The 19915-nt window shown below is 48.8% G+C and overlaps 1 protein-coding gene across 8 annotated transcripts in view; it reads left to right on the top strand.

The window, feature by feature from the left end:
- The first annotated feature begins 3937 nt into the window (after positions 1 to 3937).
- The window catches only part of ZHX2 (zinc fingers and homeoboxes 2), a 76637-nt gene continuing 60659 nt past the window's right edge, over positions 3938 to 19915 (top strand). For 4 of the 8 annotated variants that reach the window (XM_056330189.1, XM_056330182.1, XM_056330185.1 and 1 more), the window contains exon 1: positions 3939 to 4097. The gene's annotated coding sequence lies outside the window, so the exon portion shown is untranslated. The other 4 variants (XM_056330184.1, XM_056330183.1, XR_008820551.1 and 1 more) reach the window with 4 other exon arrangements.

Here is a 19915-nt window from a genome sequence, read left to right as displayed (position 1 = left end):
AGTGAGAGCTGGGGAATGGCCATACCTGTGCAGGGTAAGGAGAATGGGGTGGAAGAGGACTTAGCAGCAAGGTGTAAAATTAGCGATTGAAGCTGAGCTTGGTTCTCCCTGAAACCACCTTTAAGGCCACAGATTGGCTTGCCAGCCTAGGGCTGGTTCACACTACCTGGGAGAAGCAAATGCATCCCAAAGCTCACTGCCCACCCATGTGCTGCTGCATCCTGCAGGCAAAACTCCACTTGTTCTTACACTGTTAGGCCCGCGTGAAAATGGGCAAGACGTAGCCACACACTCAACAGAAAATGACTCTTCAGTTCCTTTATTCACATGCCTCTATTTTGGCTCTTAAAGGATGCACATTCCCTTCGAGCATATTTATGCAGTCTCTTCAGAGTGAAATTCTGAGCTGTACCTCCGAGAGAGGGAATCAGATCTGTAATGCTGACTCAGCCTGCAATTTCACAGGATTAAACAGTCAGAAAGAAACCATTAAGCTGAAAAAGATTGAAACGTATGTGACAATACATATGTCAGACACTCATCTCCTCATCATAAAAAAAAAATATCTATATCTCGGTACACAGTTCATTATCTCTGACCAAGGTATTATTTCACAGGCAAGCTTGCAACTTCATCTGAGGACTTTATGAGGCAGATGTCACTTTAAATCTAGAGAAAGTGCACAGAGGAAATGGAGAGGGCACTAGATTTAAAGCAAGCAAGTGCTCTGCCCTCACTTTCCTGGGAAATTGTGCATGCATGTTCACTGTGCTTTGTAATCAGTGTTGCTTCCATTGTATTATTAATTAAAAACAGAGAGGCTTTATGCAAAAGAAATTTAAAAATGCAGATTTCCTTTTTGCATATTCTGTAAGAGCCATTTCCATTTTGTTATGTTACCCTGCATCATTTTAATGTTAGATTTCTAAAACTGAGTTACACAACAAGACTTAGCATGAGTATTCACCTCACATTCATCACTGATACTTGTTTGCCTGATTTCCCAAGGAATCAAAGCTTTTGTAATTATAAACTCTAATCATAAACACAGTTCTCCCATCCCCTCGTAAACTTTTGATCCTTTCACTTAACTTCAATTAAATTTGACAGAATCAGAGCTAACCGACTAACCTCAAGTTTCCTAAAAGGCAGCATGTGGGTAGCGGTGCCACACAGACTGTTGGTCCCACTGCTCAAGATTCAGAGGAGGAATTTGATGACCGAGTTGAAAACCGTTCACAAAACAGACCTCCACGCACTATATTTTGCACTTCGATGTGGGAAAATGCAAAGTCGCACACAAGCAGGTATCCTTAGACTTACCTGCAGGGTCTGAGCAGCTTCTCTAGCAGTAACATTAAACACACTGTGTTCAAAAAGTTGTCCTTAGTTTGTTCCTTTAGGACAGCACTAGCAATCGCCACGATTTTAAACCCACATTCCCCTCACCTTAAATACAGTGAGTTATGCCCCATTTTTAATGTCCTTTCAGCTCCTTGTTTGTATGACATCACCCAGGGTTTGGGGGAAGGCAGACGAGCCACACTAGGAGCCTTCCTTTGTGCAGGGATGGCTGTGACCTCAGGTTGGAACTCTCTTCGTGCCAACCCGGGCTTCAGGTCTGAAACCCCGGGCACGGCTCCCATTGACAGCCCTTTTTTGCACTTGAAAGGCAGTATTAGCTGCCGTATCACCCTATCCATCAAAGAGCCTTTCGCATTTGGCAAGGTAAAAGAAGTTAAAGAGGCCTTAAAGTAAAGTTGTCAATTAGGATGAGAGCAAGCAGATGATTTTTCGCCTGCTTTCCCGTTGATGCACCCTTTCAAGAACACTTTATATTCATAAGCACAGTAGTCTTATTTAAACTTTGGCTTTTCTCTTTTTCCAAATCATAGAAAAAGAATTTGAGACAGTAGGGAAAAAAAGTGTATCCTGGGGGGAAATATTTTTGCCTCCTAAAATATCTTTTTTTTTTTCCTCCCAGGCATTCAGAATTCAGAAATATTTCCAGAGCTGAACAGCTGCCGAACACTTAAACAAAATAAGAAAAAAGGCATTTCCACTTTTTTTTTAAAAACAAAACCAAAAAAAACCACCAACCCTCTAGGGAGGAAAACCAGAGTTCAATGAGCATCCACAAGCTCTAATGGTCATCTACCGTGCCCCCAGCAAGCGCGGAGGGGATGGCTAGGCTTGTCCCTGATCGATCTAGCTTCGATCTAGAAAGAAGTGGGAAAGTTAGCAGGAATCTGGGAGCTGGTGGCAGCGAGGAAGGAGGAATCCATTCTGTTATCAAATACTCGCAGAGACGGTACTCAATCAGGCAGGCAGAAACACGCCTACTCAGAGAAGGGTATCCCTGCACAGAAATCTCTTGACACTGCTTTGACATATTTACGTTCTTCCTCGATTATTCACTTGCAATAACTTCGAGCTCCTCTTCTGACACTAATACCAGCCAGTCCCCAGCCCTCCACGGGGAAGGGAAAGAAAAATGTTCCCTGAGGAAGCTCTGCAGCCGGGATAGGGGCTGCAGCCCTGCGAGCCCCAGCGCCGGTGCTGCGGGGCAGGGCGAGAGCCGGAGCAAGCGGAGATTTAAAGCCTTGGGGGGTTTAAGTATACAATTAAAATACTAATTTAACGCGATCTAATCAAAGGTACGGCATGGTAGATAGCACACCCCTGGAGTTACAGTGAGATTACGCTACTCCTACGTCCTATTAGCCTGGACTTGTTGGAAGATGTGCTATCTAGAAGAAAGATACAATCGGTAATTTTTTTCTTTTAATTAATCCATTGAAGTAAACAGAAAATAGCCCGGGCCCTATCTGTCTGCATCTCTGTGGGAGAAAGGCAAAGAGGCGCAAGAGTTCAACGACAGTTTTAAACTGGGGGGACGGATCCCGGCGATGCAGCAGCGGAGCAGAGATTCCAGCAGCATCCCTCGGGAATACACACCACCTCCTGCAAAGCGATAAACAACCACCGCCTGAAGTCCCCCTAAAATCGGGTGGCTCGGAAAACCTCCGTGGCAAGGCGAGGATGGAGGAACGCTCCCCCACCGGCCCCGGTAACCCGCCGCGTCTCGGAGGGGGCAGCCTGGCGGCATAGCTTCGGCCAGCCCCCAGCATCCCACCGCCCGCCCCACAGCGGGGGTCCGGCACCCCCGGCGGGGGTCTAACCTCGCCGTCCCTATAGCGGGGCTCCGGCCCCCGCCGTCCCTATAGCAGGGGGTACCCCCCCGCCACGCCAAGGTGGGGGTCCCGTCCCCACGTCCTAGAACGGAGGTGCAGCCTCTGCCATCCCCACGCGGGATCCCGGACCGAGGGTCCTTACCCCCCCGCCCCAATGCCAAGGGTCCGCACACCCCTGGCGCCGCCACGGCTCGCACCGCCCGGGGTGGGCGTGGGAGGCCCGCCGCGAACCCCCGGATCCGCCCGGGGGATGGGGGTGCCGGGGGGGGCGGGGGGCCGTGACGTTCCACCCGTGGAGCGGGACGGGGGGGGACACCAGAGATGCCACCGGCCGGGCCGGGCACGGACCGGCGGTGCCGCCGGACGGGCTGCGGAGCGCGCGGCGGAGCCCACGCGCGCGGCGCGCGGGGCGGGTGGCGGGGGGGGGGGGGGGGGATGCGCGGCAGAGCCGCGGGGCTGAGCCGCGGGAGGCGCGGGGGGCCGGGCGCGAGGCGGCGGGGGGGCACGGCCCCGCTCGCAACTTTCCGCCGCGCCGAGGGACCCCGGCGGCCGCGCCGGCGGTGGTATCGTATGCAAATACGCACGCTGACGTCAGAGATCATGTGGGTTTTGGCGTAGATCCCCACCGATCGAGGGCTCTTTTTTTTTTCCCTTCTTTTTTTTTTCTCCTTTTTTTTTCCTCTACCCCCCCTCCTTTTTTTTTTTTTTTTTCCCGCGGCGGGGACGGGGCGGCGCGCGTGTGCGTGCGTGCGCGCGTGGCGGGGCGCGCGTGTCTCCCCGCGGGCCGGCGCGGCGCGGCGGGGGCGGGGGCGGGGGGCGCGGGGTCCCGCGGCCGCGGGCTGCCGCGGCGGAGCCCCGGTGCCGCTCCGCCCGGGACAGTCGGTGCCGCCGCCTTGGGCGCAGGTAGGAAACTTCCCAGGCGGGCTCCCCCCCCCCCTCCCAACCCCAACCCCCCCCCCGGACCCCGGCGGCGCGGCGCCCCCCTCCCCGGCCGCCCCCTCCCTGCACACGGGCACTCGCCGCCGCTCCCGCCCCGGCCGCTTCGCACCCAACTTTTCCTCCCGCAAAAACTGTCCGGTTCCCGGGACCCGGGAGGGGGGGCGGGGGAGACCGCCGCGGGGTGGGAGCCGGGGGGGGGGGGGAAGTGTTTGGGGTGGGCTTTTTAATTATTTTTAGCTATATTTTTAATTTTTTCGCCATGCAGCCTCCTTCCCCCGCGCCCTCCTCCCCGCTCCCCGCGCCGCCTCCCGATCGCAAGTTTGGGTGAAGGGGGGAAGGCAGGAGAAGGGGGGGGGGGGGGGGGAGGAAAAAACATGTCTACGTTTGTCTATGTCGACATCAGCAACACAAAATATGGCGTCCGCTTTCGACAGGGCGTTACGTAGAGGCGAGCAGGGCGATTTTGTCAGTGCGGTCTCTAAAAAGGAGCCGCTGGCTGGCAGGGCGGGGGGCAGCCGCCCCGGGGGGGCTGCAGGCGCGGGGGGGTCCGGGCGCCGCCGCCACGCGTGTCTCCGCGCCCGCGGCCGCACTTGGCAGCGCTTTCTGCTGGTTTAATTTTTGATTAATTGTTTTTTTCCCTGCCCCCCCCCCCCCCCCCCCCCTCCGCCGCTGTGAGCCTCCCCGTGACGGCGGGGCCGTGGCGCGGGGGTCGCTGCCGGTGGCCGCGGAGCGCGGCGGGGCGGGGCGGAGCGGAGCGGCCGGCACCGAGCCCGGAGCGCGGCGGGGCAGAGCCGGGCGCCCGCTCCATCCCTCCCGCAGCCTCGGCGAAAGTCTCTGCCTGCCTCTGGCATTTGTGTTTTCCCCGGGATGGGGAGATTTGGGGAAGCTCGGCCTTTGGCATGTTGCATCCACTTTTTTTTTTTCTTTTCCCTTTTTTTTTTAGGAGAGGTGACTTTCCCTTTTGTTTTAGCTGATTTCCAAAGCCATCACACAACCGTCTCCTTCCCCCCCCCCCCCCTTCTCTCTCTCCCTCTGGGATGAGGGAGACAGCAAATGACAGAATTTTCTCCCCTCTTTGCTAGGAGTAAAACTTGGAAGTGGAGTTGGAATGTGCCTGCCTGACTTTGGGGTATCCCTTTGCCCAGCTCTTTCCCGAGCCCTTTTGTTCCCTTTTTCCTGGGATTCCCTCCTGTGGGAGACAGCTTGGTGGGGGGGCATGGCCCCGATGCCCTCCCGCTTTGGGCTGCCCAGGCACCTCTCTGATGGAGGCTCTCCATCCTCTCAGAGCAGGTGCTCCCATTAAATCCTGGGAGCTTGCAAGGACCCTGCCCTGCAGGGCAACTCGGCAAAAAGTTTTAGGCTGGAAGGTGGAGAGCAGAAAGGGGGGAAAACATCCAAAGGAGAAGGAATTGGAGGGAAGAGGAGGGATCTTGCTGGGTGGGAAGGTGACTGGGTGGTCAGGATTGCTGGGTGTCAGCACCTCCTCCCAGCTGGGTGCTGGGTGGGCCGTGGGGAGCAGCAGGTGAGGGTGCTGGAGCCTGCGGTGCCTGGTGAGGCTGCAACTCTGGCAGCACAGGGGCTCCCTCGAGGGGGTCACAGCCGAAGGCTGTCTGCTAGGCAAAACTGGTCTTTCCTATTGGATTTTTTTGTCCCACGGGTGTCAAGGTCCCAGTTCAGGAAGGGATCGTAGCACATCCTTTAGTGGAGCAATGTTAGTCATCCCAAAAATAAACTTTCCAAATTGAGGCTGAGAACTAAAATGTCAAATGTCTCAACGTAATTCTTTTACAGCAAATGAGGGTAAATGATTGCCGCTCTCTGATTTGTCATCCAGCTCACCTAAAATAATCCACATGTAGTTGGTCAATAAATTGTCTTTTAAAAAAAAAAAACCTCCAGATTAAACTTTGCATGGAGCTCGTCCCTTCTAGCCAGGGCTGGGATATTTGTGCAGGCACAGGTGTGACTAGCAGGGGTCTCATGGCTCTAGCAGAAACCTTTTGCATGTGGCCTTACTGGGAAATGCCATGTGAAGTAACACTGCTGTGTGTAGCTGTGGTTTTATTAGACCGGTAGAAGAGTAATTTTGTTGTTCAAGAGGTATCTGTGACCGGAGTGCTTTGCCAGTGTAATATATTCCTGTCCCGGTAAAGCCTTTCTAATGTAGATGTGGCTTCAGTCTGTTGTATGAACTCAACAGCTCTTTGAAACACAGAATTGCAAATTGATCTCCAGGTCAGGGAAAGCAAGGTACTGGCCTGCAGTTGGGGAGAATATAAATGCCCATGCATTTATATCCTTCTTAGCCCATGCATTTTTAAAGTTGTTGGCCAGTCCTTACTTTACTTCAGCAGCTGTGTGCATGTTTATCCCCTTCCAGCCTTCTGCAGAAATGAATGACCAAGAGCTGTCCTGTGTTCGTCCTCTCTTCTTATACCTGTGATGAACTCAGTGCTGGAAAGCGCTTAGAGATGTGTACAGCTCAGTTATCAGCCTGGACCCTGTGTGATTACTCACCTTTATAAAATGACATTTTTCTGCCTGCTCCCCCCCCAGAAGTTCTCCAGTTTCATCCCACTGGACATCTCTGCTGTCAGTGTTTGAAAGGAGCACGCTCCTTCCAACTGCTTTCTCTCCAAGTACCACTTTTTTTCCCCTTTTTACCCTGGTTACAGGGTACAACAATTTCTAGACAGTGTCTGTAAAATCAATAATCCATTGTATGAGGCAGCCCAAGTTGGCAGCATCATGTTTTGGTTCTTTTTGTTAGGGAGGCAAATTTTATTGTGTTTTTATTAAAAGTCAAAAAAAGAAAGCTAGCATTAAATATAGCAAAGTTACTTGCTGCTTTTTACATTTTCAAACCAGTTTCAAACTGCTGCAGGCTGGAACGAGAACACAGCAGGTTTTGCTCATCCTCGTACAAGGTGAAGATTTTAATGCCAGGCATGACATCACTGTATTTGCATGTGTGACATCTTTGGGTTTTACTCCTTTTAGCTTTGCTCTAACTCGGATGATCCTCAGCAATATTATTCGGAGTGTCTTCTGGTTGGGATGTTTTGACTCACGTATAGATTGTTTTCCTGTGCGTCCACTTAAGGAATGAAAACATCCACTGAAAATAAACCAAAATAGTATTTTGATTACAATTTGTTTAGAAATGGACAGTGGCACAACTGACTTCCTTGGGATTTTAGCATGGCTGTCAGGCTGCAGTTAAAGCTGCATTTGCTTTTTGTGTGGAGAGAGTGTAATTGTAGTTTTGGCTTTCATGTGTGAGGATAATTCAGCAAGTGTGTTCTTTCCTTAAAAGTTACTTGCAAACTGAGGTTGTAACATGCACAGCTGGATGTCGGTATCTATTCATATTGAAAGTAAGTAATAAACAAAAGGAGGCATTGAAATAATCTATAAAGGCATCAATTTAAAGCCATTAAAGTAATTGCTGGTCTTCTGTCAAGGTGTGTTTACATGTGTCACGTCAGCTGGAACTAATATTTGTGGTGTTAGTTTATTTTATCAACCCTTCAAGAACAGATGGGTCTGAAGTTTACTGCCATGGTATGGATCAGTCCTGGGGTAGCAATAAGTTTGGGTTTTTTCTGAAGAAGCCAGAAGAGCTGTTGATTTCCAGAACATTACAAATACTTTTCATACAGGGTAGTAGTTGAGAGTTTGGTTTGCAACGGTGTAGCAAAATGGGAATGAAATGAATTGGCCCTGGGAAGATGAAGGGAAGAGAGCTCAATTCCAGCCTTGCCATCCGGAGGCAGTTCAGACATTACCAACACACCCCTCCCCCCCAAAAAAAAAAAACCAAAAAACCCTGCCATGCTTTTGCAAATCAGGAGGGTGGGTTGTTTGATTGTTTTGTTTTAAGAAAGATGAACTTGGGGTTGTTTCAAGAAACTCTGTGGGACTGGATATAAGACAATGCGCTTGGCAAGCCTTTCACAGAACCATGGGGCCCAAAACCAGTTTCGGAAGTGAAACCTGAATTTTCCATAAGCTGAGTTCATGTAAGATGACCAGTATTGTGAGTCGGCTGGTGAAACCGGGAGATCCAGTCAAACTGAGGGAGATGTGTGAAATGATTTTGTGTATTTAGCACTGAACAAGCCTCAAATGGCTGTTTTTTGTTAGCGAGCAGAGGGAGGACGGCGCAGGCAAGCAGAGGAGGTTTTGGCATCGGTAACTGAGAGGGGACTTAAAGTCCCCTTGGTGTGGGGGTATTCTGGTAGCCGAGGACATGGGTTATGGTGCAGTATCCCCTTGAATTCGCGGATGAGATGGCATGTGCCCGAGCTGCCTGCAGCAGGCAATGCCCTGAGCGGGGCTGGCAGTGGGAAGGCTCATGTCGGCGCTTGGCAGAGGGGAGCACTTGCCATCTGGAGGGCTGACGGGGAAGGGAGGAAGGGTTGGGAAGCGAATGGGGAAGAAGGTGATCTGTAACGCCTGTGTGGTTAGAAATCGCACATCGGGAGTGGAGCGGGGGGGATTTCAGCGAGTTTTGACAACCTTTTCTGAATTGGCCTGGTGTGCAGGGTACATGCTGGGTGGTGAAAGCAGGGCGCGTGCAAGGAATGCAGTGTCACTCTGGCAACGAGCCTCCCCAGATACATCTACAGTTTATATCTTCTCCAGCTTGTGGCCCTCGAGCAGACTTGCCAGCCGAGACCTTATCTAGCGAAGCGAAGCTCGTTCACCACTTTCTTGCCTCTCAAATTAACTTTTGCAGACGTTTTGGGAGGAATTTGCAGATGCCCAGCCGGGCTGCCCCATAGACTGCAGATTAAGCAGCGTTGTGGTCCAGGCTCACCCCTGGGCTCAGTTGCCATCTACACCATTCACAAGCTCCAAAGTGATATAGGTCATCTCCATCTCGTGCTGCCCCTCATCTCACAGCCGGGGGAGACCTTCTGGCTGCCCACCTCCTGGGGCTCTGGCTCCAAGGGCAACCCCAGCATCCATAAGATCATAGAACTATAGGAGGGTTTGGGCTGAAAGATCATCTCATCCAACATCCCCTGTGATGGGCAGGAAATGGCTCAAATCCCCATCCAGCCTGACCGTGAACACTGCTAATGGTGGAGCATCCACAGCTTTGCTGGGCAACTTGTTCCAGTGGGTCACCACCCTCACTGTAAAAAATTTCTTCCTTAACGTCCAATCTTAACTACCCTCTTTAAAACTTTTGCCTCTTGTCCTATCACTACAGTAAATCACTACTTCTTACAGGGAAAAAGTAAGCATGTATGTATTTCAGACTACATAATATCTCATTACACAGGGTACCCAACACCTAGGAGTGCATGAGCGCTTTGGTGGGGTCAGCATCCTACGACCATGCCAAGAAATTGCTCCTTGGGTGAATTTTCTGGTTGTGACTTTATCCTCCCAACCCCGTGCGATGAGTTTGGTAAGTGGCATCAGCAAGAAATGCCCCTTTGCTGGTGTAACAGCCTTTCTGCTGGCAGGTTTTGCTAGTGCAGCTACCTCAGTGACGTGTCCTGCCCTGGCTGATTGAACCGCATGGTAAGTGTTAGCGGTACACACCTGACATGAGATGTTCCCATGCAGAGATGTCTGTGTCATGTGCTTGTTCAGCTCTTGATGCCTGCACATCAACACCCCTCTCTGGGAAACCCTTTTTACTGCTTGAGTTAAGCCCCAGTTAAGCCCAGTCCTCCCTGCAGGAGCGGGTGTTGGAAGCTCTGGGGGACAGGAGCAGACGCATCCTGGCTGAGACACAAGTGGCTCTGTGCACGTCCCGGGGTTTTCTCCAGACAAGTGTTACCTGACCACAGCATAGTTCAGTTCGCTTGGGAGACTCCTCCACTTCCTGAAATTCAACCTCTCCTGGAAAAATGTGGCAAAGCTGAAAACAAAGTTACTTCCCTTGTGTTACTCCATTCGCTTTCCCCTTATCTGTGGGCTTGCATGGAAACAGTTTTGGTCAGAAGCAACTCTCTGTGGCACTCCCTCCTTTCTTAAGTGATATATATATAGATATAGATATATAGATATATATATGTAAAAGTATTATTTTTTAGCTTGCAGCATATTGATGGTGTGATTTACGGCGTGGTCCCAGTTGGCACCAACGGAGGGGATAATTAACTTCATGCGAGCCGTCAGAGAGGTGGGGTGGGAATTTCTCACAGTAGTTTCCATACCCCACCATGGCCCTGAAGTCTTAGTTTTCCTTGCCTCTCATTTTTCCCCATTCTTCCCGTCCTGACCTTATTTCCCCTCTTAAATGCTAAATATTTTTTTAAATCTGCAACCTCAAATTACCTGTTGATTTTGGCTTCTCTTTTGTCATTGTCTGTTGTTCCCACAATTTTCTAGTAAGTGTTAAAACTGCATATTTCACTCGCTGGAGCTTAAAAAAAGAAAAAAAGCACAAACAAGTGGAAAGGGATTTTCTTGTTTGTTTTGAGTCAAGAACCATAACTAAGGAAGCTTCAAGTTCAGGGTTATTTAACCTGTTGTCCGGTCTGATGAGTGGAGGAAGAAGTCCTGTGAGCAAAGCTGTATAGGGAAGAATGCATCTCCTTTCTTTTGAAGCAGAATCTTGTGGTTTGTGCGTTTTTTTTAAATAGCACCCAAAAAAAGCAGGTTCTGGGCTGCTGCTAAAGGCACCCTCAGAAGGGTTTAATAAAATGGCAGTGTTTTTCAAGAACTCTGTGCCCCTTCCCTTGCCTCCGATGTATGTGTTTCTTTTTCTCACCCTGCAAGCTTTGGATGTTTTTTTTTAATATCTCTCAACCTAATTTCATGCTTATTAGTTTCAGTTACTTTACGTTACACTTAGATAGCAGGAGTGGGAAAATACTTGTTCTTTTTAAAAATCTTATTTGCTGGAAGAAAATTCCAGAGTAAACAGTTGGAGGTAGTAAGTTTTGTTGGATTTCAAAGAGTGCTGGGACAGAGGCCCTGGGAAGCGATGTGGGGAGGTTTTGTGTCCTCTCCTGCAGGGAGAAGCCAGTACGAAGCAGACAGCGCCGGCATCTCCGAGCTTTGCTGCCGGGCTGGCGGAGTGCTGCTGATTCACTCTCACACGAAATAAAGGAAAGTCCTGATGGTTCTGGCCTGAAGTGTTTTTGAGGAGATGCCTTCCCCACCCGTCTTCCTGCCTCCCACCTCTAAAGCAAATATGTTTTGTTGTGGTTTTTTGGTTTTTTGTCAGCATCCTCTTCAGCACGAACTGTCAGGCACCGCAGGGAGTTTTTCCTTGTCTTTTGTCTCTCCAGAAACTGATTTATTTAAATGATATGCTAGGAGCACACTGCTGTTACAGGCTTTGGTGCTTGTCATCTGCTGAGCTTAGGTACAGTTTCTGTGAAAATTGGGGAAGATTGGGTTATGCCAGAGGATCACGGTCCCCCCAGAGCTGAGGTTTTTCTGCATTTTTCCAAAGATTCCCCTTCCTGGTCTTCTGAGAAGAGTGGTGTTTGGTTGGACCTCTTTATTTCCAAGTGACTGAAAGGCAAGGAAGTTGCTTGACTGCTCAGCTCCCTCCTGGGGAGAGCGCTTGGTGTTTTCCACCAACCTGGTGGTTGTTCGCACTGCTATCGCTGCTCCCACCTGTGGGACCACTGCACCAACACCCTCCTTTTGCTCAGCAAAAGGTGGTTACAGGTCCTTTATCACTCATTTATTTCATTGTCACTGTCCGGCATCCCCATGACATCGCTTGCAGCCTGTCACAAATGTGATGCTGCTTTTCATTACTGTCATGTAATGCATGGTACCAGGAGTCATCGTGACCTGGCAGCTGCAGAATTTTGAGATCTGTTCCTCATCTCTCAGGACTGGGCAGCCAGGTTGTTTTGAGAGCTGGAAACCCTTTTACCTGGGCTTTAACCGAAGGCACAGGTCTACCCAGCCTGTGCTCAGGTACAAGCATCTTGCCAGGAAGGCACCAGCTCCACTGTGTTACATTTTTGAGAGTTAGGTTTCATTTTATTTGAGAAGCTGGCAGTGATAAGATGCTGAAAAAGCCTTGTGTGGGGTTTTTGAACCAGGGAAAGTGCCTGGGGATGCTGTGTGGGAGCGCTAGCAAACACAGCAGAGCCCCCAGCACAATCATGCTGGATGGCTGCGTGCAGGGGTCAGTGGCTGCTGAGGACCTGCAGATTTTGCCCAGCTGCTGCGAGTGGGAAGTTTCCAGGTGCAACTGGTGCTGAATAAATTCAGAGGACACTGCTGCCTTAGGAAACCTTTACTTCCCTCTGCCTATCTGGGATCATCCAGCACAAGGAAAGAGTAGGCTCCACACGTGGTTTAAAGCAATAGGAGGGACGAGGAAGAACAATGTCTTCGGAGAGAACTGTTTTCTTAACTGCTCTTTGCTTGGCATCTTCTGTTTCTTTAGAGTTAGAGCATCCTCACAATTTTACTGTTGCCTAAACAGTTTTTACAGAATGCCCCTCCTCTGCCTATCTGCTGGCATCTTGTCTGCCTGTCTTGCGGTTATGTTGAAGGGATGAGGTGATTTGGGAAATACTGCTCAGGGCAAACACAAGTTTCAAAATTCACAGTTAATCTGATACAGGGGAAAAAATGTTAGCTCTAAAGTATTTTGCTTTCAAGCCTAAATATACTTGAAGTGCCTTAAGTGATGCTTGCTTGTCCTGTTATCCTCGATCTTCATCTTGCCTATGAGTACCTTATTTTCATGTTTTACCGTATTTTTCCATGTTCACTGTCTGTGTGACGGTCCAGGAGAAGTGTGCAAACACTCAGTGCATGTCTGAGCCAGGAGAGGAGTGTCACAAGGTATTATTTATGCCAAAAAGAGCTCATGCATAGGGATGATCTTAGCTCCGGCCCCATCACTTCTGCAGCAGCAGATCAGAGTGCCGAGTTGGTGGATTTAAAGTTAATCTCCTGAAATCTGAACTCCTTTTTGTTTGCTCTGCTCTTGTTTCTTGGCAAGCAGCGGATGGTCTTGTTCTCTCCGCAAAGCACTCAAGAGCCGGTGCTTTCAGCCTCAGGGTCTGCAGCTCTGGGGAGCAGGGGGTGACCAGGCAGCAGCACACCCCTCGCCAGCTGGCCCCGATTCCCTGCTGAGCCCTCTACACCTTTCCCACAGCATTTCTAAGGGACTTAAATATGGTGTGGTGTTTTTTTTAAATTAAGAAAAAAAGGGACAAACCTCTGTCTGCACCCTCTGCCCAGTTGGGGAGGAAGTACATTGTAAAGTGCGTGTTTTGCATTTTTGATTTCTTTGTAGTACCCTCTTCCTTGCCCTCTTCCCTCACCTGCCTGTTTCCACCCTGCCATCACTTTGGAGAGCTCTGTCTGCATCCCAGCAGGGAGCCTGCTGTGCTAGGGTGCTCGCTGGGCAGGGAAAGCTCCTTTCCATCCACAGGCAAAAGAGCTTTTGTGGTGCTTGGTGGAGTGAGGGACCTGCTTTGAAATGCGCTATTAAATCTGAAGCACCCCCTGAAATGTGAGCGAGGTGCTTTGAGAGGAGGGTATTGGATATTTAACATCAGCACTGCTGCATCCCAGTATTGGTGGTGATGTAAACAGTATGCAGTACTGTAGGGCAACGAGCTTGTGGCTCTTTGCAGGCTGTGTTACTCACAGAAGGTCACGGGCAGCAAGAGGGGATGGGGATTACCAGTGTCCCTGCCATGCTTTTAACTTTTCTTTTTGATGTTTTGTGTGTGACGGCATGAGGTGTAGTTTGCTGCCTTTTGGAAACAGTGTACTTGCACAGGAAAGCTGCATTCGTACCTGAGCCTCCTCTCTGTATCGATTTCTTTCAGCCAGTGTTGGAATTTGATCACATTTTTCAGTTAGCTGCCCTGGACCCATTGCATCCTTTCCTGTTTCCCTCTCCCTGGCAGAAGCAGTACCCCACAGCCGGTGCAGCTCTCGCAGGACCGCTCAGACTGGCTTGTGTTTTCGTCTAACCTGCTTCTGTTATTTTATTTTATTTTTGAATCTGCCTGTGTTTTGTTCATGCCACTGTAGATGGGGATTTTATTTGTTCCTTCTCGCTCTTGTCGTGACCTTTTTGCTGTACCTCAGGGTGGAGGCTGCTACCATGTGTCACTGTCATGTTGGGTTTGGTTTGTGCATCTAGGCACTGCCGTAGCATCCTCCAGAAGAGTTCCCACACCAAGCCTGTGGCACAGATCAGCCAGGAGACCCTTCTTGTGCTCAAATTTGTGATTGCTGGTCTGCACTACAGCAGAGAAGGTCTGTGATTTGTCACCATTTATTATTGGTCTTTTACATGTAGGTACTCATCTTGAAACACTCTTCACATTTTGCTGTGGCCACTTGGCTTGGTTGGGGCTGCAGCTTGATTAATTTTTCGCTAGTGCATGAGTGGCCCTTGTCCCTTTGTTGTGTTTTAAAGTCAGTAAAAAGTACTCAGAAAGTTGGGAACAGCAAGTTTGACACATACTTAGTACTGAAACTTCTACAGTGTAGCTAGAGAAGGAAAAATACCAGGAATCTTACTACATTTTTTTCTTTTTTTTTTTTTTAATTTAAACTGGAAGCTATGTAGGAAGCTGATTAAGAAACATTTGAAGTTGGGTGGGTTTTTTTGGTCATGAAACTTCTTTTTTACTTGTCTGCGGTTTTAAAATATCCATTCTTAAATTATGTGAAATAAACGGTATGAGGGTGAGGCACAGGCCAATGCACATCTGGGTTTGGCAGGGTTCTTCATACATGAAGTTTCATCCTTAATGTGATTTAAATAGTTCAGGGTATTAAAGCCTTTAAATCAAGGTTTATAACGACTTTAAGATGCTCCCCACTTAAAGCATGAAGGAGTGTTACATGCTGTGGGTTTTAAAAGGAAGCACTATACATTAATTGCTAATTACGTACTTAATTATTAAGTTCAAATAGTGATATTGTTTTTCCAAGGCATGTTTGGCAAATGATGGGTTTTAATCAAATTACAGAATAAAATAATTACTTGAAATTTAACATCATAAACTTATTTTATAGGTATTAATACAGTGAGGATCTATTAAGGTCACCTTTGATCTGCATTGAAAGCAGGCAGGCAGAGTCTTGTTTGAAGGCAAGGAAAGCCAAGGACCAGTTTTGTTAAAACTAGAAGACGAACATCCCAGAAGGTGCTTGTTGGGAAGGTGCTTGTTGGGAGCCCACTCTTCAGGTGAGAGCGGGCTGTTGATATAGAAGTTTTTTGTTTCTTCAGAGAGTATCTGCAGATAGATTAGTCAAATGGTAGTTAATGATTTAACAAAGGGCACAATGTTGCAGTTGCCTTTGACTCCGGCACTGCTTAACAACTCTGGATTGGAGGGTGGAATTAACACCGCAACTTTGAAATTAAGCTTTTCTTTTCCTTTTCTTCTTCCCAGTGAATGCCAGGCTTTTGACTGCCAGCTTTTAGCATCACGGCCTGAAGTGTAAACTTTTGCACTCTGTGCTAAGGACACGTACATAAAAGGTAGAGATTCAGGTTGCATCCAAACCCCACTTGGTTCATGAGCTTGCTGTTGAAGAAGAAGGGTCTGTGCTCTCCCTATCCACCTGAGGGTCTTCAGGGAGTCTCTGCTAGCAATCCTTGCTTTTTCTGCAGACCCCTGTCGGTTGTTGAGCAGAAAAAGCTTCATGTGTGACAAGCCAGATGTGATGTGAGCGGAAATCCGGGAGACCGATTATTTCTCGGGCCAGTGGGACCAATGCACACTGCTTTCCAGTGTGTTTGGCTCGTGAGATTGAATTCATGTGTGCCCCAGGAGAGGTGTCAGTAACCCCTCTCCACTTCTGGCAGTTGTGATGGGGATCTCTCTTCCACACCCTGTCTGTTTTCAGGGAGTGGTAGGAAGTTACTGTCTTCCAAGATTTTCCCTTCTGTCAAATGTGACAGACGTTAGCCAGCAAGTAAAAAAAAAAATTTAGTACTGGGGCTGGTAGACCCACAGACACACAAACACGGAGGCAGGCAGAAACTGACCTCACAGATCCCTTAAACGTCAGCAATACCAGCAGGAATAAAAAGAAGGAAGTGGAGTTTGGCGATGTCTGAACTTTTACCCAGTTCTTCTTGCTACCCCCCTTCATTTTGCCCCTGCCCAGGCTGGCAGGCTGCAGCCGCTGGGTGCCCATCCTCGGTAACACTCCCGGCAAGTGGGGTTACCGAAAGGCGATGTGCTTTCCCCGCTGCAAACGTAACGGGCGAGGTGATGTCAGTGCAGAGGTATGAAAGAGTAAGCACAGCAAAAATACCTTTTCTCCGGAGTCCTCAATGAAATCACAGGGGCTGGTTCTTTGAAGTTGGCTGCCTGATGATATTGTGTACTTAGCTTTCAGGGTACAGCTTTGAACAAGCAGCGGAGACCCTTAAAAGGCCCAAGCCCCCACTCTTTTTATCAGCATTTTTACATACGTGCAGCTACAGCGTGCACACATGCATTGCATGGTCCTGCCTGTGTGAGTATTTGGGACATTGCGCTCATCTTGAAGTAAGATGCAGCATGGATGTCTTTCCACCCCCACGGATATGCCCAGAGCATCGGGATGGTGGTTTCAGGCCATTTGCAGCAGTCTCCATCCCAGCTGGGTGACAGCAGTGGGGCAGGGGGAGCTGGGTGCGGTTCTGCTGGAGAGGGCCTGTGATCAGCTCCTGGGTGTTGCCGTGATGGGGAGGATTTGATAAAAGGATCAAGCTTTCCCTGGCATTATCACGTTGTAGTGAATGGGCAAACACTGCTCTTCTGGTCTTGCCTCTACCTCTGAGATCACCAGCAGCTGCTTCATTAACTATTAATGGCCTGCTCATTAATGCTGTAAAAGGCTAGGACCAATCTTGCAGATTTTCTGGACTCTTCCCCTGAAATATTTATGACTTGTTCACTGTGCAAAAGGGCAGGAGCAGCAGCAGAGAACATGCCTCCAAGTTTTGTTGAGCATTATTAAAGAGCTCATGAATATGAAGGAGCTGGCAACTTCTCTTTTTTTTTTTTTTTTTTGGCTTTCCAAGCTAACGCTGCATGTCTGGCTGTAGGAGCCGAGCAGGCTGGTGGTTTGCTGAAGCATTGGTGGTTAAGTTGGTCCCCTGGTGAGCCGTTACTCCAGGCAACCCCCTGTAACACCTCAGATTTGTAAACAGACTTACCTAGTCTAGTGTCTGGTGCTCTGCCTTCTTAGCAGCATCTTGGCTGCTTCGCTGATGACCTGTAGTTCCTGTAGTGCTTTCCTTTGCATCACACTGTACGAGCACCAAGGCATAAATGCTACCTCCAGGGGAGGTTTTACTACTCTTGTTTAACAGCTGGGGAAACTGAGGCACAAAAGTTGAACAGTTTGCCTGGAGCCAAGCAATGGGAAACCAGCAGAAGATGGAAATGATTTTGCCCAGAACTGTAAGGCTACTTTTGATTAAAGTTTAGTTAGTATGAAAGAGGGTGACACACACCAAGCCTCATCTGAAGCCACTGCTACAGGTTGTTCCCATCCCATCCCAAACAGAGCTCCCTCATGATCGCAGAGAGGAGCACTGAGTAGTGTTTTCCCTGGGAAGGTGCCAGTTATTTTTGCTCCCTTCAGTACCAAGAAGCAGCAGGAAAGCTATTATCTCCCCTCCACCCAGATTCTGGAGATAAAACTGTTCTTCCTGTCACTTATATTTACCAGCAATAAAGAGTCTGTCCACTAAATCGCTACTGTAGCTCGGCTGGTGGTGCTCCAAGCAGATTAAAATCTATTTTTCTTTCCCACAGCCATCTGCACAGCTAACACTAGTGTAAATACGTGTGGGAGTTTTGGTTTTTTTTGGTGAAGTAGAGAAATATGCTTTAAAGATAACAGGTATGACTCCAGGAGTCAGGACCGGTCTGTACAAAGTTTAACGTCTTTTCCATATGCAGCTAGCCTTTAGAGCTGAAAGGCTTCTGTGTGCTTGGAAGATGCAGGGTATATCAAGAATGGCCAGTCTTTGATGCTGTTTGAGCTTCAGGGCTCGCGGGTAGTGCCGGACTGGAGCCAGGCAGCAAAATAGATCCGTATCAGAAGCATTCTCTGGTACAACTTTCTCATTATTATTTCTCACAAGAGTGTGAATATTTTATCCCGCATCGTATCAAATTACAAGGGATGCTTGGTTTCTCTCCTGGAGCCATTCCTTGTAGTTGATGGAGCAAAGTTACGGTGGATGTAGGGTAGAATTTCAAAGTCCTGTTCTTCACCAAAGCAGCATTTAAGGGTTTATCTTAACAGCTTAATTTCATACTGCTAGGACAAGATGAAGAGCCTGCTCAGGTAGCCAGGTGGTTGCCACAACGTAGTGCTAGAACATGGCCGTATTGTACCCTGTATGATTGCGGCAGGCCCTGGTGGGACTTCGTTGTCATCTCCGGGAATATCCCGGCAGCATGCTGAGTGCCATCTGCTTTTGCCCTCAAAACTAGCGTGTCTCTGGGGAAGACTTCTGGGACTCTGCTGCTGCAAGAACAGCATCCAAATCTTGAGCGACTCTTGTCAGTCTTGATTGAAGCAGTTCCTCCAAAAGCTAGAGAAGGGGTGGATGGAGGAATCAAGTCCCTGTCCCTTGGCTGGTGTAGCTCTTCCAGAGCCAGCTGCAGTGGAGGCTGCAGAGCAGATCATCGTCATTTGTTTAGTTACCAGTGGTGCCGTTACCTCTCCATCTGTAGAGCTGCTCTCTTTCTCATGGAAGGTCTGCCCCCTCATCCCAGCAAGGGCATGAAGCTGCATCTGAGTTTTGGGAGCCCTTTCCTTGCTTGTTCCTTTGTAGTTAGGGGGAGTCTGCCCAAAACAGACCTTGTTCCTCCTCTCTGAGTATGGGATTGAATCACAGGTGAGGGATGTTGCTAAATCTCTGTTCCTGAGCAGAGGGAAGACCAGTGTAATTCAAAGTGCTGGGGGCTGTGTCTTACCTCTGCCATGTATTAATACTGTGAGAAAATACAGCGATAATTAACACCTTCAGTAAGTAGAAACTTGGTGTATCCTATGAAATAATTGGAAGAGGGAGGGGTTCTCTGTAGAAACACCAGCTTTCAGTTCTTAGTGTCATAACAGGAACTAAAAGAGCTGCTGGCAGCAGAGAAATTCCAGATGTGTTTTCTGCATGCTGCTCAGCTGTGGGTTACATTTCTCAAAAGCATGTCTGTTCGCACTCTTGGCCAGATTCCTGATTTCAACACTTGCGGACTAAGGACTGGACCATGCTTTGGAGGATGCTGCAACTCATTAATTTTTTCTTTTCTGCCAGTGTAGTCATGTCAAGATACAAATGATTGCTCACAGTTATGAATCGTGGTTTCTAAAGTCTAGCCTTTAAAGTGATGTCTTGGCATCTAAGTGATCAGTGGGGTGCCAGCAGTTCATTGGGAGTTGTGGGTCTCCATTTTTCATAGAAAACATCTGTTCGTTATCTGTATCTGTGTTCGCCTTGTGTCCTCAGGGGTGGGGGGGTACCCAGGTTTGGTATTGTCAGCGTAAATTCTCATGTGTGTTTAGATTGGTGGGTGTTCCAGCTGGCAGCCTCTTTAGTTCATGGTAAATTCTGACTCAGGAAAGTGTTATCTAAGCCTAAAATTAAAAGGAAGAATGGGCAAAACTGGCCTTATAGCTATAGGTAGAAATGGAGGAACAGGTCAGCCAGCCAAATAAAATGCCTCCTGGTTGAGTCTGTCCTGGGGTGAAGCTGTCCGGCAAGAACTGCTAAACTTGGCCTTTTCAGAAGAGTTTAATCATCCTTTGAGCTGTGCTAGTTTCTCATTTTTGCCGCTGATGCTGTTGGTGCACTG

This window comes from Falco biarmicus, chromosome 3 (genome assembly GCF_023638135.1).
Source record: "Falco biarmicus isolate bFalBia1 chromosome 3, bFalBia1.pri, whole genome shotgun sequence".
Classification (NCBI taxonomy): domain Eukaryota; kingdom Metazoa; phylum Chordata; class Aves; order Falconiformes; family Falconidae; genus Falco; species Falco biarmicus.
The sequence above is the reverse complement of the archived record's forward strand: the minus strand, read 5'-3'. Positions and strand labels throughout refer to the sequence as shown.